This window comes from Excalfactoria chinensis, chromosome 2, assembly GCF_039878825.1.
Source record: "Excalfactoria chinensis isolate bCotChi1 chromosome 2, bCotChi1.hap2, whole genome shotgun sequence".
Classification (NCBI taxonomy): Eukaryota; Metazoa; Chordata; class Aves; order Galliformes; family Phasianidae; genus Excalfactoria; species Excalfactoria chinensis.
The window spans coordinates 97,720,733-97,741,058 of NC_092826.1; the positions used below are offsets into that span (position 1 = coordinate 97,720,733).

The 20,326-nt window shown below is 43.0% G+C and overlaps 1 protein-coding gene across 7 annotated transcripts in view; it reads right to left on the reverse strand.

Moving 5' to 3' along the window:
* The window catches only part of ELMO1 (engulfment and cell motility 1), a 313,893-nt gene extending 293,574 nt beyond the window's left edge, over positions 1-20,319 (reverse strand). Inside the window, exons 1-2 of one of the 7 annotated variants that reach the window (XM_072328207.1) lie at positions 20,182-20,319; positions 19,434-19,504 (exon numbers count right to left, since the gene is read on the reverse strand). The gene's annotated coding sequence lies outside the window, so the exon portion shown is untranslated. The other 6 variants (XM_072328212.1, XM_072328206.1, XM_072328214.1 and 3 more) reach the window with 6 other exon arrangements.
* Positions 20,320-20,326: the final 7 nt, after the last annotated feature.

Here is a 20,326-nt window from a genome sequence, read left to right on the forward strand (position 1 = left end):
CAAGAAACTGCCCCACTTTCCCGATGCAGAGCTTTGAGATTAAACTTGGAGCACAGACACTGGCCATGCAACTTGGATGTGGCTGTAGCATCCTGAGCCACCCATTCAGCATAGGCTGACCTTCCTTCCCATAGGCTTTTTCACAGCGAGAGCTGACCCAGGCTGCCACAGAATAAGAGAGCAGACAGCAACAGCAAATCGATTAGAGAGCAGCAGAAATGCCATAACACTGCGTGGGAGATAAGGGCAGGGATATCAGGCAGCTCCCCAACAGCAGCTATCCTGAAGGGACCGAGTTTATCCACACTGAACAGATGGCTTCGCAGTTTTAATGAGCTACCAAACGTAAGGTGCAGTACCATCCGAGCAGCACTGGACTATCTTTAACCTCAGTGGAATAACCATTCTAGAAAAGCATGCATGGAGGAGGAAAAAAAAACAACCACAACAACAACAACAAAATAACAAAACAATGGAGCCATAATAAAATCTGTGTATGTGTCTGATTCAGAATACAATTTTCAGATGCCAGATTTCATTGTGTAAACTCAGCTTTGCAAAGCGGGAAGAAATATTGGGATAGATAACATAAAAGACAAGTATGTGATTTGTGTAAAAACTGATTCTTACATAGAAATTATTATTACTTTATCTATATTTGCTATTTCTTTTTAAGTAAAAAATTCTATCTTCCTTAAGAAACTGATTAACTGACAAATGGGCAGAGGCAAGGTGCATTGAGACACCCCTGATGATGGATGAATACTTGGTTTTGCATTCAACTGCTTCCTGCTAGCACCTCTGAGCTGGAGTTCCAGCTGCAAGTTTGCTGCCACGTGGGCAAGTGTTTCAGAGCAGACTATTGGCAAGGCATCTCAGACATAGCAGTAGCGTAGAGAAAACCAAAGGCAGCATGAGGATTAATTAAGTAGACTGGAAAGAGATGGAGACGCACCTGAAGAAGGCAAGTGATGAAAGAATTTAGTACCTAGCTGTTTAGAGCAAGCAGGGGAAAAAAAAAGGGATGAGTAATTATTTCTTTTAAAGCATTTGCCTCTCAAGCCTTCGGAGCATGTTCATTACTAGAGGTCAAATGTGTCATATCTTTTCATAAAAGTTTGTGAGTGTGCTAGCCAAGAGTTACTTTGGCAACGTAAAAGCACTGCTGTCACAGATGGGCTTCACACAAATGAGTTTTTGTGTCCTTAGTGTCCTTTTTTCCCAAATTCTGAACCCATACAAGCCCTCAAATTTCTTCCCCCCCCCCCCCCCCCTCTCCTCACTTACAAATGTGAGACTAAATAGGACATTGTTTGTTTGTTTTCTTTGCCTGATAGGAGGCTAGTTTTCCTCCAATTGGTGGTACTCCAAGTGAAAAGGACAGCAGATACACTTCTGGCAACCGTACAGGGTGTTGTATTTTTTTCCCCCCAATAAAACACTGCAGTGTGCCAGCATTCTGTGAGTAACCTCAGAAACGATATACTTTTTCTGACACATGACAGCAGAGTGTAATTACTGAATAAATTAGACCCATATGAAAATGTGATTCATATGTAGTCTCATGATTCCAAAAAATAAGGTGGCACATGGCTATCAGAGGCCATCCTACACACCAGCCTTCGAATGAAAACTCTGTCCCCAGCTCTTTTTGCAACTCTTCTTCCCTTAACAGTAACTGTACAAAAACTTTAAAAGCAACAGAATAACCCCCCTAATCTATTAGGGAAGTGTGAAGGACCAGCATGAGGCTGACCTATCAGAACAGACCCACTGGTTCCACTGCACCCATACACAAGCGGAACCAGTTTGAGAAGTTCCAGATTGGCTTATTTATGAAAACAAACAAACACAACAAAAAGAAAACAACAAGATGCAAACGAGCATAAAGATCTCATATGGAAGCAACACTTTCACCACAAGACAAATTAACAACTGTTCCATCCCAAGTCTGGCTGCAGTACCAAAAGTCCATTACATGTGCTCACATGACATCGATCACACTAAGGATGAGGATTTGCTAGCCATCCTCATTCAAGCACTGGCAGTGCCAGACTCAACCCCCATGCTTTCAAGTGCCCTCAGTCCAGGTAAGTAAAGGATCACTCTGATGAAGCATGTTCATCCTGAGACCTCAACACATGTGCTCCAAGCAAGTAGCTGTTGCTGGTACCATCAGCCAAACACACACGTGCCTCTGATTTTACACAAACTGATGTCACATCCAGTATGAGTGAATTTCAAGACATAATACGCTACTCAGAGAGAAGTTTATTAGTAACAACCCTCGCTTCCTCCCTCTTCTCCCCAACGTGTCAGCAGTTAGAGGCCCAGCTTTATAGAACAGATTACTGCAGAAAGCTGGAAAGCTTGGCAGCACCATGCAGATGGGAATAGTAAGCCAGACAATTGCAGGAGCCCTGGCCTGACTCAGCTACTGAGTCGCTTTCAGGTTGAGGATTAGGAAAAGGTTCTTCACCAGAGGGTGATGGGTGTGGAATAGGCTCCTCAAGGTCATAGCCCCAAGCTGCCATAGTTTAAGAAGCATTTGGACAACACACTCAAACACAGGCTTTGAATTTTGTGTGGTCCTGTGTGGAGCCAGGAGCTGGATTTAGTAATCCTTGTGACTCTCTTCCAACTCAGGATATTCTGTGACTTTGTGATCCCATTATCAGTGTGGCCATGCTGCTTTCCCTCTTGGTGCCATCATTCTTCTACAACTCTGCACATCTTCTGGGCAGCGAGTACCTTTCATTACATTTGGGAAGTAACAGCCTATAGGCTTCAATCATACCTTAGAAAAGAAACGAGGGGCTGATTTTACTAGATCTTCCATGACAAGAATAAATCCATCTTTTCAAATCAGTAATGAGTACCTACATAGTTAAACTGTTCATATTCTTATATATACACATACAGCTGGAAGAGTGGCATGATGCTCTCATTCACAAGTTTGCTGTATCCTTTTTTATACCCACGATCTCCCCTCAGGGTCTATTTAGGGACACAGTGCTCCCAGGGTTTTCAGTTACTATTCTCCTCTTCCACTCCTCTCCCACTTCATTCCCTCCTCCAATGGAGTCCTTCAGTCACACGAGGCAAACTACTTGCAGTGCAACACAAGGAGCTGGTCCAAACCTTAAGTGAGCAGAAAAAACAGCTAAAGAAAAACAACTTATTTTTAACCTGGATCCCTTCCCTAGCTGAGCTTATTCCCAGACAAACAGGTGTACGTACACACCTGAGGAAGAAGAGGAGCAAATGAGGCTGTGACTATTCCTAAAAGAAATGAATGCACCCATTAGCAGGCAGGAATGTGTTGATTTTTTTTAATATTAGTATTAGAGTAGGGGTTCTTGCAGTGGGAAGCTCTTCAAACATCATAAAATGGACTTAATACATATTCCTTATGTTTTTCACAGTTTCCTTTGCCAGTTTGGCTAATTATACGATATTTAAGTTTAAACATATGTTGCCTCCCTTGCAGTGAATCCTCTCCTCCTACATGATAAAGCAGTGAAGTCATCTCACTGACTTCAAGCCGAATCCTGCAGCCTCTCACACAGGTGGGCATTTTTAGTTCATCTGCAAAACCCAGCCCTGAGAGTGCAGCAACCCTTGTTGCAATATGGCACCAGGAGTTCTCCCACCACAGGTATTATTCAGGTGTCATACAGTAAAGCACTGGTATGACTTCTACCACGTCAGGCATCCAGTTCTTAAAGCATAAAAGACAGAGCACATCTGCACTAATGGGAAAGATGAAGCAGCGGACCAGAGAGTTTTACCATCAGCAATTCACTCGATTATATTTAAGATCTGTTTTCTGTTTTTTAAAACCCACAATGTACAAAAGAAGAGAATTCCAAATGGAAGGAAGGAAGCAGCAAAAAGAGCACTTAGCCAAGAAAACGGGGGAAAAAAAAGTGTTCAGAAGAACAAAAATCTTGCAGGCCGTTATGAACTGTCATGTACTGCTGACAGGAAAATCTTTGTTAGTGCATTCTGCATTATAAGTACCTTGAGCAAGAGAGGCAGCAGCATACACCATAATAGCACAGCATAGAATTTAAAGAGAAAAGACAGCAGCTGAAAATAATTGCATTAAATTAACATTAACCCACAAACCCAGAAGAGGCATATAATATGCAGGATGGCTGCAAAAGCAGAAAGGCAATTAATATCTGTAAAAGACGAATAATCCAGCTCTTGGAACTATTGACTGGGATTCTGAATCCCAAAGGAACAAAGTTCACCTCAAACAGTGTTCCCCAAGAGAGGAAGATAAAGTAGGAAAGGAAAGCATGGCCTACTTAAAGATATCAGTAGGTAGGAACACAGACTGTAAAACGATGTGGTTCCCAGAAGACCAACATTTTTATGGTTTATACACACATTCCCACACATTCCGTCTCAAAAAGGACTTTGAAAATAGATCTGATTTTAAGAACTGTAAATGAAACAGACACGTGAGAATTTAAACACTTAGGGCAGGATAGACCAAGACCTCAGAGATTAGAGCAAAAACTGGAGCAGACTGAAACACAGCCAGTAATGACAACTGCAATTCAATCTGTGGATGTACTTTACAACACTCCCCGAGTCTTTATGCCATAGGGGCTACTCCAGTTGGAGACGTGCAATAAATTCTAGGCTATGAGCAAATCAGCATTTGATAACAATTAACATCCCATTTTCCTTAACCATCATGTTCAGACAGGGATGTATTTACTTACTTTCTACATCCCTATAGGAAACAAAAAAACTGTGGACTTCACAGCTAAGGAAAAACTCAACAGCAAGGTGTCCATGTCATAGGGTTATTGAGTTCCAACAGAGCCTTTATCAAGCCCATAAAAATAATTTGTAATTCATCTTTGCCAGGCAATAAAATGTTACTTTTTAGTTGAGCTCCCCAAACAAAGCAAGTTTTTATAACTCTTCATTTGTATTTGTCTACCATCTGGACAGCACTATCCCATATGGATACACAGTAAGGTTCTGTTCATGTTTCTGCTAATTCTTCTTCGTTAGCAGTATCACTTCCCAGTTCTACTCCTTCAGTGTATGACCAGCACAAAACTGCCTGAAAGTGAAGAGAGCATTAAAACATAAATTTCAACACTTTCATTAAAGTAAGTGCTCCCAAATACTTTTATGTAAAAAGTGATTAAAACTGTAGAGAAGCCTGAAATCTTGCTTAACTTGAAGCCCCCCCCCCCCCAGCCCCCCACCTATGACAGCAAGACTTGGCAAACAGGAATATATATATAATATATATATATCACATCCCACACATTTCAGAGTACGAGCCAGGTAAGCTATGAGATGGCAATCTGTTTTTAGCAGGAGGTTTGGCTTTTCAGCATTGCATTTCATTTTCCTTAGAGAAGTGAGATTCCCTTTCTCATACATCCCTCTAACCAAGTACAGCAAACACCTTCCCTTCAAGAAGCAGGGCTAAGACAAACTGGCCCAAATCCCTGCTGTACATTTTCAGCTCTTTAACAAGGCTTGCAAGTAGAGTTTTTCCTTTTGCAGCTTCTGCTCCATCCAGTTTCCTACTTTCCTGAAACATGTCTGAACTTTGTATCTTTGGGACGTTTATTGCTCTGCTGTTGAATCAGCCAACAGTTCAAAAGTTACTAGAGAGGGAAAGGAGAAAACAGAGGCAAATCCCATACACAGAGGCAACACACTCTGTAGCTGTTTCTAAACAGATTAAAAAATGAGAGGGTATGGGGATGACCCGGCTTCTGAAATGGAAGCACTTCTTGCTCTCCACACAGCACATTTCACCAGAAGCAGCATATAAAGCTTTGGCTGATGGATGCTGGAAGCATCAAGTAACAAAGACAGCTGTATCTGAGGCATTCATATGTGATTCAGGTAACGCTTCCATTTTGTTTCAAAAAGATCAACTTCTAGTCTCAGAGAAATGCAGCATTTATTACCATACTCAGAATTTCTGAACTTTTTAAGTAAACAGAACAGTTCAGTCAGAAGTGATCTACAAAGATCACTGACTCCAACTGCCTGGCCACATCAGGGCTAACCAGAGGCTAAAACACACTTATAAGAGGATTGTACAAGTGTGTCTTGAGCACAGATGGGCACGAGGCATCTAACAACCCATCAGGAAACACGTCCCAGTGTCTGACCACTGCACAGAAATGTACACAACACTTAAGTTGAGGCCACACCAAGGCTAAATACAGCAGGAAAATCACCTCTTTCAACTGCTTGGCTACGCTGCAAATACCCAGAGTTAAGCAATTCTGTGGCTGCTGCTGCTGTTACATTCCCTTCAACTATTTGCATAGCTGCTCTCACTGTGACCTCACTTTCCCAATTGCATAAATCCACATACAGACTGAGGACTGGAAATCAAAGGAAGGGTTTGAAAGGCTCATGTTGGTGGGGTGACAGTGTATTCTGGAGCAGCTTGGGCCCACTCCTGTGGAGGAACTATGGAGTTCCCAAGTTGCCACCACATGACTCAACTAGCCATCCTGGGATGGGTGCTGTCCTCAATGGAAACTGGCTGTTGACATCATTAAGGGCCAACATCATCAAGCATGAGGGGTGAAAATGAGAAGTAGGGTACAGAGCCCCTACTAAGGTAAGCCTGAACTCAGACAAGGTTTCATTTCTCTGGTTTTCAGCTTCATGCTGAAAGGCTTGACTAGATAACACACCACAACACAAGGCATTGTTTAGAAAAGGAGCATTCTGTTTAAGTGGAACAACAGAAGGGTTACTTAAGATATTTGTTGTTCATCATGGCTTATTAACACCCAGTGAGTGCTAATGCCTGTCAGAGAGACAAGAAGGTTTGTGCTGGTGTCACAGTGCCCACTGGTTAGCCACTGGGGAGTTTCTGCCTCACTGGTGGTCATGAGCTGAGAAACCTGCACATGTCTGAAGGGACGTGCCAGTAACTCTTTCTTAAGGGTGGCACAGACCCCTCTGCAGGATCTGTGGTGACAGGACAAGGGGAAATGGGCTCGAACTAGAAGAGGCAAGACTTGCATTAGATATAAGGAAAAGGTCTTTTATAATGAGGTTGCTGAGGCACTGGAGCAGGTTGCTCAGAGATGGCATGGAAGCCCCATCCCTGGAGATATTCAAGGCCAGGCTAGACCAGGCTCTGAGCAACCTAACAGAGCTATGGATATTCCTGTTCATGGCAGAGGAGCTGAACTAAATGATCTTTAATGGTCCCTTCCAACCCTAAGGATTCTGATTCTAGCCTCCCCCCCTTCCCCCTACCCACACCACTCCTCCTTAGACAACAAGTCATACAAGCAAACATTTATTGCTCTTTCTCCACATTTAGCTTGCTTTCAGGGTGAAACTCATAAGCATGCAGCACACCATTAAATCAGTGTGGCCCCTCTTCAGGAACTAGCAAAGAACTCAGGTTCATCTAAAATCAGCTCAAATCTCTGCTAAACAGTAACTCACTGCTCCTCCTCCTCCAGACATAAAAAAGATGCCTATTTCAGAATATACTTACACTGATCTTATTTACACAGATCAGTACAGGCAGGTTGGTTTAAATTTTAAACTTCATCTTTCTTTAGTGGAACTTCTGCGTTCCACCAGTAGCTTTATGAAGAACAATAAAAATGAATTCCCTTCTAACGCTCTGGAGACCCACTCATTTCCATAGGGCTCACACATCTCAGACAATCCCAATATCATCACCCTTTTCTAAAGCAGAAATCAAAAAGATAAAGAACTTAAAATTCTTCTCTCCATACACATACCTGTTGAATTTCATTCATTTTCATCTTCCAAGAAAGTACACTATTACCCCCTCCAATACAAGAGATATTCAGCCCTTAAAACTAGATTCTCCAACAGATGCTTCAGAAACAAAACCCAACAGCCAACACTTTCTGGACCCATGCTCCAAGAACCTCAAGCTAGGGACCCAGGAGCAGCCTGGCTGCATGATGTTCCACTTTATCATCAGACAAGCATTGTGGTTTCTGTAGCATAGTGAATTTCTGAAATGACAGCAAATAATCAACTGGAGGGATAATGTACTAGCTATACGAGATGCTCAGGGCTGAAGGTCAGTAACATGAGATGAAAACCATCAATACAACAGACTTCCGAGGCTCCAACCACAATTCCTATTACATTTGCAGGAATTCAACTTCCACCTACAGTTTTAATAGCTAATTTTTAAACATCATAACCATTAAAAGATTCTATTGCCCTACTCTGCTATCCTACTCTGTTTGCACAATGCACATGTGTCCCTGGATATAAAAGCCAAATGTTTAGTTTTAAAGAATGCATCTTGAATGTAAATTATCCTCTCTGTCCCTTGCATAGTAATAATCTTTATAGCAAAACTTCCCAAGCTGTTTAGAAAATAGCTATTGTCAGAAGCATAACTGCATAGATGGGTACTTTCCACTCAGCTGATCTGACCCACGCATTCATTTCATTCATTTTCTCCATTATTATTCATGCATATACTGAAAAAGAAAAAGAATGACCATATTTTTCTTAGTTTGCGAAGAACCAGAAAGATTATTAAGAAAAACAACACATGAAGTTTAAGCATGTTTCATTTTAATCTAGAGGGAATAAAATTTCTTCCCACTTCTACACACGCCCCTATGTACATTAAAAGACACAGAATCATCTAAGATTGGCCTTAAAAGCTCAAGAGCTTCTTAAACTCAAGAGCTTCCTTACTCCCACTGCATCCTGGTGATAGATTGCCCACCGAGCCACCTGCTGAGGACACAGGCTCTGCAACAGCAGACAAAAAGGACTGGGAGGAGATTAATAAAATAATAACAAAGGCCAGTTATAGATCTGAGAAAATGGCCATGATGTACAGTTCTTGACCCACAAGACAACCTGAGTTGCAGCAGGACTTCATCATTCTCCCCACAAAGATGCAAAAGTTGCTGATGAACGTGTTGCTTTCTCCTGTCACCAGCTGAAGATTTTGCACCTGATCAAATGATGCATTATATAAAAATAAGCCCACTTTAAAGGTTAAGGAGGAATAAGGCGTTAGTGGGGAGTATTTATCTGATGAATGCATAGCATACAGCTCCAGCAACAAGTCTGGCACCAAGTAAACTCCAGTTTTGCAAGAGGTGATAAGAAAGTCCAAAACAAGGAGAATAAAAGAAAAATAAATAAATAACCATGCTGCTAGCATCAGCAGTTTTGAAATAGAAGAAAAACCTTCCTAAAGGGCAGGTAGCATTCAGTGGCACTCACCAGCAGTGAGCACCTACTCCTCCTACCTACACAGAAATTCTCTGCAGAGAAGAAGGAAAAGCTATTACACTATGAAATGCATACACTCACAAATGTCAAACAACCAGCCAGCAACTCTGCCCTATTACTGCTGAAACTAACAGTGAGGCCAAATGCAATGACTGCGTCTTCCTAGTACAGCCTTGCCATTCTTCTGATGGCTGTACAACGCAAGTCATCAACAACTGTAGAAAGTTGCCACTTTTCGCCAGAAATAGTTTAAGAAATGACTGCAGTTAAGATGCCTTAATTTACTGTTAAATTCCAGCAACTCAACCTCTCTGAGGACAAGGGTAGCAACATTGAAACTGCAGCTCCCAAGCCAAGCACTTGTTGCCTTACTGATACAGAATCAGAGAAAGTCCTTCTAAACAGCAGTTCCTAATTCCTGCTTCAGCAGCACAGAAATGGGAAAGAAGTGGACAAATACCCTTCCCTCACAGTATCCAAAATACTCTGCTAATAACAAGACCTGGCACTCATTGTATCTATCCCCCTCAATTGTTACTGATTTCTTTAATTCCTCCATGAGGTTAGATGTGGCTGAAGGACAGGCCATGTAAAGGAAAAAGCATGTTTTTGGATATTTTAATGGCCTGCATCAACTTCTCATAAAAGTCAAGGAAAGCATCCTCCCTCCCCTGAACTTATATATTCATTTAACACTTCAGTGCTGAAGTGTGAATGCACAGCCTGATTTCCTGCACAGCAAAGTACGCAACACTCACTACTGAAAAGCCAACATTTATTACACTGCGCGTCTGAGATAATTCTTCCTTCCTCCTCTAAAGACCAAGCTTAATCACTCACTGGACTGAATGGGTTTTTCCCTCAGAAGGAACTGAGTCATGCCAACAACTCAGGATTATCCAGTTAGCATTTTTATTAGAAAAATTATGGTCCAATACCACCAGCTTTCATCAGACAAGCCCAACACAACCTCCTGAACAGCTTTCTCTATAAAGCCAGCAAGAGTTGCAGATTAAGTTGATCTTCCACGAATTATTTAAAGTTTAGATATCCAGACATGAAATCACTACAAAAACAAACCAGAAAATTATGTAAAGCGGAAAGAACATTTTTTTCAATTAAATCACATTGCAATTTTGTTATTTTTGCTTGTAGACAACCTTTAGTAACACACAGATAACAGTGGCCACGAGACAGTGCAGTTGCCCACAAGGTTGCTGGAAAGAACAGCTCCTTCTCAGCTAAGGACCAAGCCAATGGTGCCTGCCCCTTGCAAGTCAAACAGTTCCAGAAGGTCCCTTCGTACGCTCCTTCAAGAGGCTGATCTACCAGGGGTTCATTAACACTTTAATCAACTTCAATCACATCTGATGACAAAGTACTACCAAAAAATCCTTTTTATTTTGACTTCATGTCCATGAGGCTTGATGCCAGCACGAGATTAAAAACTGAGCACAAATGGGCAAGTAACCCCAACTGAATTCAACCACCAAACACTCTTCTCTTTGCCTACAGCACCCACTAGAAGTGTTCCTGAACTTTTACTTACACTTAACACAGAGATTTAAACAGTACAAACTGTGGACACTTTAACCTAAATGAGCTGTTCATACCTTCCACAAGGCTCTTCTAGATTCTCTCAGTAGATTGAGCAGAGAAGATCTTCAACCTATTATTTTCACATACAGGTAGAAGCAAACTGCTTAGTTAGGCTGAACCAGCTCACTGAGGCACCACAGCTACAGAACTAACTTTACATCACAGCCTGGAAAGCAATAGAATTCCTGCTGCAGGTGCATACCACCCATGGTTTCCCTGGAAAAAGCAAATTACCCTCTTTAATTAAGTAAAGAGCTTGCAAATATATCCCCCAGTGTCTAGATTCTACCTATTATCCCTCCTTGAATATTTAATTGAACTTAGTTAAAAAGTCTGCAGTTTCCTAACTGATTCAGGCTATCAGCAGAGAACACACCCATGTCTTGTTCCCACTTAACTTCCCCATGAAATTGACAAGGATCCAGAAGCCATGCTGACCTCATTAGATGTATCTGTTGCCTTTAATAACTATTATTGATAAGATCTTGCCGCAGCTCTCATAAGCTAATAGAATTGTAACTGATTATTCTTTTTCAACGGTAATATTTTTGTAAAGACAACACATCCATATTACATTTTTTAAACTACACTTTTCTCCCAAGAATTATCTTTAAAGTAATGTCTTCTGGCTTATTCAGTACACATGTGAAACAGCAGCAAGTATGGACGAGGGTGCTTGAAACAATTTTCTTTCCCTTTGGCTAATACTAATAATGCACTTAATTACAAGTCTGTATTGCGGACATTAAACCTGTATCAGAACGCACTAGACACGACCAGGCTGCAAGTGCCACCTGAATTCAGGCCAGGGACATCAACGGTCTGAAACCTGCTCTGATTTGGTCTTCACATTTCCAAAGAGGACTGAACCTGTTTCCTAAATTACACCAAATCACTTGCCTGGGAGGCTACCTCCCTTTTCAATCCACACGGCCACAGCTGGAGCCCCTTTGTTACAGACAGGACATTCACTAAAGGGGGCCCTCCGCTGAATTTCAATAGATCAAGAAAGAAAAGCCTCAAGACAGGAAAGCAAGGCTTATCCCCTTAGGCAAGCTTATGGGGACCAGTGAACACAGCCAGAACAATTAGTTGGAAACAAAGGATCTGCAGGCTGATTTAGGTCCGATTTTCTAGTCTAGTTTGGTGTTCTCTATTTACCCATGAAGGTGATGGAAGCTTGACTGTTGCCCTCCCCTTTATCTTCTCTGTTTTGTTATCATACTTCCAATTACAGAAAAACATAGGCTAGCACAAGGGCTTTTTTCAACCTTTGTATGCTGTTAATCACAGATTAAATTAATAAATTAATTCATAGTCAAAAAGCCACACTATTTCTAGAGTGAGATGTTTATAAAACCATTACACTTGGAACAGAAGAAAAAAATATCCTAAAACACATCATTTTAATTAGAATTCATGCACTACCACCACTCAACTGTGGAGGCTTTGATCCCTCTGGCGCATGGACCAGGAAACCAATTTACTATTCCAATGCAAACAGCCCTGGACCATTTTATTTGTATGTTTGTTTTAAAATAGAACTTGAACTTCCAACTTGGATTTAAAATTATGCAGATTATTTTCTCTTCTTTCTCCACACAAATCCCCTTTACCATAATATGTTTTCTGACTCATTCACAGCTGCAGGGAATGGAGTCTTCAAAACCTCTGCCTTCAAGAACACCATCCCAACACTGTGTAGAGCATAGAAACAAACACATGCACTTCCAACAAGCTATCTTCCTATGGTAGCTGAAGAAAAAATTGCTGACTTCCAGGAAATAAAAGCCCAGGTCACTGTGTAATATAGAAGTTTATTATATAGTCATGTCTGTGTTACTTCCTAAAGGAAAATCAAGACACGTAGAGTGATATCACACACAGTGTTTTACGTGGAGGCAGAAGATTCAGTAAGTGAGGTCCAACTATGTCAAAACAAAAAAGGAAGAACAGAGAGATGGGGCTCAGACCAGCACAGAGCAGAAGATGTAATATTTGGAAAGGGAAAAATTATATGCTGCTTTCCAAAAATGCAATTCTGTAAAAATTTCACTTGAATTACAAAATATGAAAATTAGTCTTTTCAAAAAGACCGCACAAAAAGGTCTGACCTACTTCTAACACAAGCTGCAATTTTAAACAAACCACCATGGTATTTTTTCTTCAAGATGTAGGCTGTTTTTCTTATACCGTTCCTCCGTCTCTGGACCTGGCATCAGCTGTCAAATCATTAATTGCCTGCCACAGATATGGTTAAAATTGCATTAGGTGGTTCATAGTGGGAAAGAGCTTACATTTTCTTTCAGCTTTGTAGTGTTTTTGGTTGGTTGGATCTTTTTTCCCCTTTTACAAACCCCTCCTCAGTAGTTAAGAACCACCACCAAATGCTCAGTTTCACACTGACCAATGAAAGCTCTCATTTGTTCCAATTTTCCACTTCTTTCCCCCACAAGGAAAAGAAGATTAAATGCAACTAGAAACATGCATTCAAATCTATAGGATAAGAGATTATAGACCTACAAAACATAGAGACCAGACTTAGACACCAAACCTAAAACTGAACTTTGTGAGTCTGGTTATCATAAGGGACATCAGAACATATGCAAAGAGGGAGGTGGGGTGAAAAGGTTTGACACCAGGAATGCACTTGAACCACAGTGGGCACAGCTTCAACAGCTGAGTGCCCTGGTGCTTGAAGGAAGGGGGAAAAGAAAGTAGAAAAACTTGAAGGGAGGGTGAAAAAAAAATACCCCAAAAAACTAGTACTCCAGCATTTTAAAACCCCAGCAACCAAATGGAACATCCTTTCCAGAATGTAAAGACCAGCACTTATGTTTGGGGAAGGCTTTTTTTTTTTTTTTAAAGTTGGTTTGGCTCAGAATTAGTGAAAGAGTTTATCCAATAGTCCATGCACTGAGCCAGCATTTATCAGGTTTCAATTTCCAGCTGAAGCCACAACTGTTGCTATGAAAACTAATGTGCAATTGTATTCCAGAAAGCAAAGAAATGAAAAAGACTGTACTGGAATGCAACAAATATATGCATTGGCACTAACAGTAAAAAATGTATTATAACCAACCTGTGTCATAAGCATATTTCGTTCTTTATTATTAGGGAGGAAATGTGCAAGTCAAGTGTATTGTCTGGCCAGAGGGTATTATGTGAATGTTTATAAATTCCTCATAGCTCAACCTCAACAGATTACTCTGTTTGTTAAAATATGAAGCAGCATTTGAAAGTCACCCCCCCACCACCGTCACTCCAATGAGAGACAACAGCCTGTCCAGCAGATTGCAAGTCTAGCCAGACAAAAGCCTGGATGCTTCATTGGAAGCATCTAAGCCAAGACTCACACAGTTCTAACACCTCTTCTGGACACTTGAACACAATGTCTGTATGCTGGCTGAAGAAAAAGGAGACAGGTAAGTCTTATTTTGACTGACTACAAATTCAAGTGCCAAAATTCATGCACACACTAAAAACATACAGTTAGTTAAGACAGTTCTATACCCATGGAAGAAAAGGCCAAACCATCCACATTTTGTAGCTCACTGAAAAGTAAGCTCTTTTTCCAGTCACTCCAAAACACTGCAAAAATTCTTTCAACTAGATCATGTTAAAAAACAAACAAAAACCCACAGGCACTCTCCTACTTTCAGAATATTTAGATATCTTCTGTTACTATGTTGTATAATCAACAAAAATAGAGTGGTGTGGTTAGAAAGAGATAACTGGAAATAAATGGAAAATGTTCACCTGTGTAGGCTCTCAGGGAAAACTCCAAGAGGAGAAATTTCCAGGCAGAGATTCTTCCCCAATGGCAGTCAGCCCTTAAACAGGCTCTAGGATTGGTGACCACCCCTCCTGGTCACACAGCTGAACTGCCTTCACCTGTGCTCTCATGGCTGACTCACTGCTTGCCTCAGGTGGTCAATCAGAGGTTCAGACCATGATTCAACAGTTCCCATATGTACACAGAAGGTAGAGTCAACATCAGAAGAAACAGATACAGTCAGAAAATAAGTACACAAAACATACATTTTACTTATAGCATGTGTACTGCCACAGGAAAAAAAAAGCTACATGCTCAACTTCACAGAATGGACTCAATTTTTGTTAAGTTTCTAATAGAATAAGTTAGGAGCCCCAGCTCTTTCTTACCATCAAGCTGACAACAAGCAGTAAGAAAAACACCTTTTAACAGCATGAAGCATCTAGACCCAGGAACCATACCTAAAATTTCAGCTGAAGAAGGAAGGCTGAAAAGCTGACAGCATTCATTATTTGTGCCTGCTGACATACGCTGAGTATCCCTCCTTTTGTCTAACGTCAAAATGTTGAATGCGCTTGATCTACAAGTTGTCAGCTTCATACATCAAGGAAAAAAGGTCCATATGGACCATTTTGTTCATACTCACAGAGGCTCTGTTTTGCAAAAAGCTCTCAGAGATTAGAGTAGCTTCAAGCAAGCATTTCCTGCTCTGTTAAAGAATGGAAGTTTAAAATCATTGCATCTCTAGAATCTGAAGTTCACTTGGAAGAGTGACCCATTCTCCCTTTCAGTCGGAGAAACTACAGCAAAGAAAAGAAAAAAGCTGGATTTCATCATACTAGTATTCATGTTGCTACTAAAAAATTACTCAGTTACTGATAACACTATATTTCAGGCAACTTTACACTTTTTATGCCCCTATAAATTAGGACTACACAATAAATACTTCAAGCTTTGAACATAAGAGGTGACAGACACTGCAGTCCACAGTTTTTTCTTGAGTTAGATGGAAAAAGCTAAGGGAAGTCTGGGAAAGAATTTAAGGACAGACCAGCATTAGCGAAAAGAGCAAACAGAGATAAATAAATAAATATGTAAATAAATATGTCAAAGATGCTAGAATAAAAAGTCACAATAGGCATGGGAAATCTGCAATAAGAAGTGATAAGGAGAAATATTAAGAAAACAATCAAACAAAACCAGAAGGAAAGCAGAAACAAAAGTCCAGAAAACACATACAATAAGGGCATAGCTGTAACAGAACTGTTTGGGAACATTTTTCCCCTCCCTCTTAGCTGCTTTACTGAAGATGCCATCTCACAAACACTTCAGATAAACTTTGCTCAACCCGAAAGGCACAATCTCTCCCCTAAGCACTCACTGCTGGTTCCCACTCCTCCCTTGTGCTGGCACCTGTGGAGCTTTGCAGCTCTATTTTCACTGCAAATGGGGCACAGCAGCAACAGCAGTAAGCAAAGCAGGCCTACATCCTACAAAGCAGTAAGAACGGGTCACTTGCCATGTTTGCATTAGGTCTTCAAGCAGTATACTCAGCTTACTAGGTAACTCCAAAGGCTACTCACTAGAAATGCAGTAAAGTGAGCTCACTTGCACACAAGCTACAACACCTTTCTAGGGGTACCCCTAACAGTCACAGCTTCAGCCACTTCACAGTGGTTTATTCCTGAACAGAGGAACAACTTGTCCAGTCCTGCTCTCCACAACCAACCTCCCCTTCTTGCAGCCCTTGGAAACAACTTCAGGACGGTCAAACCCAAAGCTTCACAATGGAAAACCACATGAGGAGAAATATACTGATGCATTTCCAAGAGTTTGCAAACAAGCGGCACGTGCTCACCTTGCTCATAACCACAAGCACATCCTTTACAAACCAAATTACTCAGCAGCTGGAAACACAAGTGGCTTACAGATGGGCGTTAACCTACATGGCACCAGGCTGAGATCAGGCTACCAGCAGAGCTTTCCTCTATCAGGGGTAAATGGAGATAAAAGGCAACCTGTTAGCCATCCCCTGGGGCATATACTTCTCACTGACTCCCTCTTAAATGGTAAGTGACCAGGAAAAGGAGGAAACTAGCAGAAAGACTTTAGGCTATGTGACACCCTATCTCTGTGTCTTGAAATGGTTGCAATAATGAAAAGTGACACCACAAAACCAAATCCTTGCAAATATCTCAGTGGAAAAACGTGGACTGAAAGATAGCTCCGTGATTTTGCAATTCTTCTCCCATTCTTCTCTTTAATGTAGATTTCTAACAGCAGCAGTATACAGCCTGTTTTGTGCAATGTATCACACGCATTATCACCTCTGATGATCCCTGCTATCAAGCGCCTGGCTCCAATAGAAGGAAAATAATCTGAAATGCTTTTAAACAGTTGTGCTGTTACATCGACACAAGTTTAACAGCATGTACTTGGCGCTTTCCTGCTGCCACAAATGAGACTTTCTGAAAAAGACCATTGCGTTCAAAACACACTGAGAGGTGGTCTGATGGCTGCTACAAAGTCCTGCTCTATTTTCAAGTCACAAGTGATCAAACAACAGTGACTTCATAATCAGAAAGCATCTTTGCAAAATCTCCTTTTATATAGCAGAATAGCAGGACAGGAAAGGAAGCCTCATCCCCTCAGCACTGCAACTCCACAGCAGCAAAGGGATGCAGTAGGGAAGAAAGCCTGCCGGACCTCAGCATGGCTATGCATGGAATAAACCACTAGGGACAGTGTTACTTCTGCCAGCTCTATGGGTACATGATTTGTAGTCTCCAGGGTACTTAAATTCCCAGCATCTTCTACAAACATTTTTTAGTATGAGATGCTGCACATCTGCACCACAGCCCGACAGCTACCAAACTTTACAGAAGATTATTTACTTCTAGAAAATCAACAACCAAGTGATAGTAAAGTCACAAACAAAGAGGAAAATCAGTGGCCTCATCAAAATCCTACGTAAATCCTCGTTTCAAAGTCGGAGAATCAGAAAAGCTGTGGTTGTCAAACTATTCCAAAGAAACCTGATGCTGGACCAGGACGTGCCACATGTCATCACGCAGGTGTACAGGCAGAACTCTGTGAAAACGTTTTCCTTGTTCCAGCCACATCTACAGACATTAAACTTCTCATTTCGCCACTGAACACATCCATCTGAGGCACCGGAAGAAGAAAGCCACACATCTTGTGAACGAGAGAACTATACTGCCTCTGTATCAAGATGGAAAACAGATCACAGTCCAACTTCGCTTCGCAGGCTGGACACTGTGCAAAAGAAAGCCTGTGGGCCCAAACCTCAAAATCAAAGAGGCTCCTAAGAGGTAGAAAAAAACAAAGGGCGGAAGGAAGGGTGGAGCACGGCGTTACTCCATCTGCAATTTGCAGCAGCATGGTTCTGCTGTCAGGAAGTGCCCTGCGCACAGCAGCGGTTCAGCAACAGTTACACCTTCACATAGAAGCTATGTGGCATTATAAGGTTTTTTCAGGGTACTTCTTTATATAATCACAACTACTGAACTGCAGATACTTTCATAAGACTGTTACAAAATAAGTAGGTAAGAAGATTTTTTCCCTGTCCACTCAAAATTGGTTTGAATTGAATACCTATCAAGTTTTTCCTGGTATGTGCAGAACATTAGGGGGAAAAAAAAAACAACAACAAAGCAGAACAATGAGGATATAAACTTCCTCGTTTGTTTTTTTTCTCCTGTTCTTTATACAGCACTCAGACAATGACATACCTAAGCTGCGAGCTAAAGAAGGGAGCACTTAAAAACGGATTACAAAAGAGACGAAAGTAAACCAACTTCTCTCATGCAACCTCCCAACAGGAACATCTGCCCACCAGGTACGTCTCCAAATGTCCCATTTGCGCGCAGGGACCCACAGACCACATTGACAGCAGCATCTCTAACACCTGTTATACTTCATGCTTTAGCCACAGGAATCTGTTTTCTGAATGGTGAATTAAAGTTGCTGCAGTGCTTCTAAGAGCTCTGTGAAATGTGTGTTATGGTATTTTCCTGACAGCACACGAGAAGGACTTTTGCCAGCCAGCAGCCACCGCTGCTCTTCCTCCTCCTTCTCTGGGTGCCGGCCATCAGATTAGCTGCCTACCACCTACTTACACAGCTTCAGAAAAGGAGGGGGAAGGGGTAATTAAGGAGAGACGACCTTCAAAGCAAGCAAGCAAACCTGCTCCTCTAACTGAAGAAACTGCATGAAAATTAAAACATTTTTTTTTTCCTTTCTTGTGCAGTATTCCACTAACTCCCTCAGACAGGCAGGAACAGCACAGAGGATGGAAGGGACACAAATGGTGACAGATCCATAAATGCCCACACAGTTACATAATGAAGCTGAGGCGGCACGGCACGCGTGTCTGTGCCTTTGGGGAAGGAGGAGAGCAGCTCAGAGGAAGAGAAGGAAACCACGTCCCCATAGAGCTGCACTGGGCTCTGTGCAGTTCTTACTCAATTTCCCCTCTTCACCAAAGATAAATATTTTAACAGGGGGCGATCAGGCAGCCGAGGACACAGCCACAGAGAACCCACTTGCTTACGAACATATCTGAAAACATCCCTTGGTGAAACTGCACCGTGAATGGTGTATCACGACACGCAGCCTACAGGCAACCATGTTTATACCGAGGCAATTAACACGCGGTGGGTTTCCTGCGCTCTTATTATCGTTGGCACTCACACCCCGAGTACCAGCAGGTTATGGGCTATTCCTATAAAGTTAACAACAAAACAGCACTGATTCGAAATGTACTCACTGTTATTTCTCAGGAACTCCTATATTTACTTTATACCATTCTCAGGGGAGAGCTGGACAGTTGTCTCAGTTCTGCAAGGAAAAGATATTCAAAATAAACTTTGCGAAGGCTCGGTGCCAAGCACACTCACAGCCTTCGGGACTCGACACCCACCCGCCCTACCGGGCTGCACAAAGCCACCGCCTCTCCCCGCAGCACAGCCCGAAACCCCCGGAATCCATCACCGCTATCGCCGCGATCACAACTTCGCAACAGCGGCCCCGCCGCTCCCCGGAGCCGGGCGGCGGAGGAGGAGGCAGCAGAGGAGGGGCTGCCCCGCCGCGTGCCGCCCCGAGCCCCCCGCCCGCGGCACGCACTTGCTGCCGGGCTCCGCCGGCCGCCTCCGGACGTTCCCCCGCCGCCCGCGCTCGCCACTCACCCCGCGCCCTGAGGTGCGCGGCCCCCGCCAGTCGCCCCGCGCTGCCGGCCTCCGAACGCCGGGGGCGGCCCGCGGCGGTGAGGGCAGGGCAGGGCGGCGGGCGGGGCCCTCAGGCGGACCGGGCCGCCCCCCACCCGCCGCTGCCGGCCGAGGCCGCGTCGCTCTGACACCGGCGGGCTGCGCTTCCTCTTCCTCGCGGCAACGACCGCGGCTCCCCCGGGCGCCGTGCCCACCCCGCTGCGGGCAGGTGCGGGGCTCGCCACCCGCCCTACCTTGCCCTGCCTCGTCCCGTCGCTCGTCGCCGCCGCAGCCCCAAGCCCGCCTGCCTACCTCCTGCAGCGGGCTGCCCCGTGTCCGCAGCTCCCCGCAGCTGAGCGGAGCCAGCCGCAGCCGTGCCCCCTTCCCCAGCGCCCTGGAGCGCGGCGAGCGGCGCTATCCCATCCCGCGGCCCCGGACTCGCGGTCCCCTGCCGCCG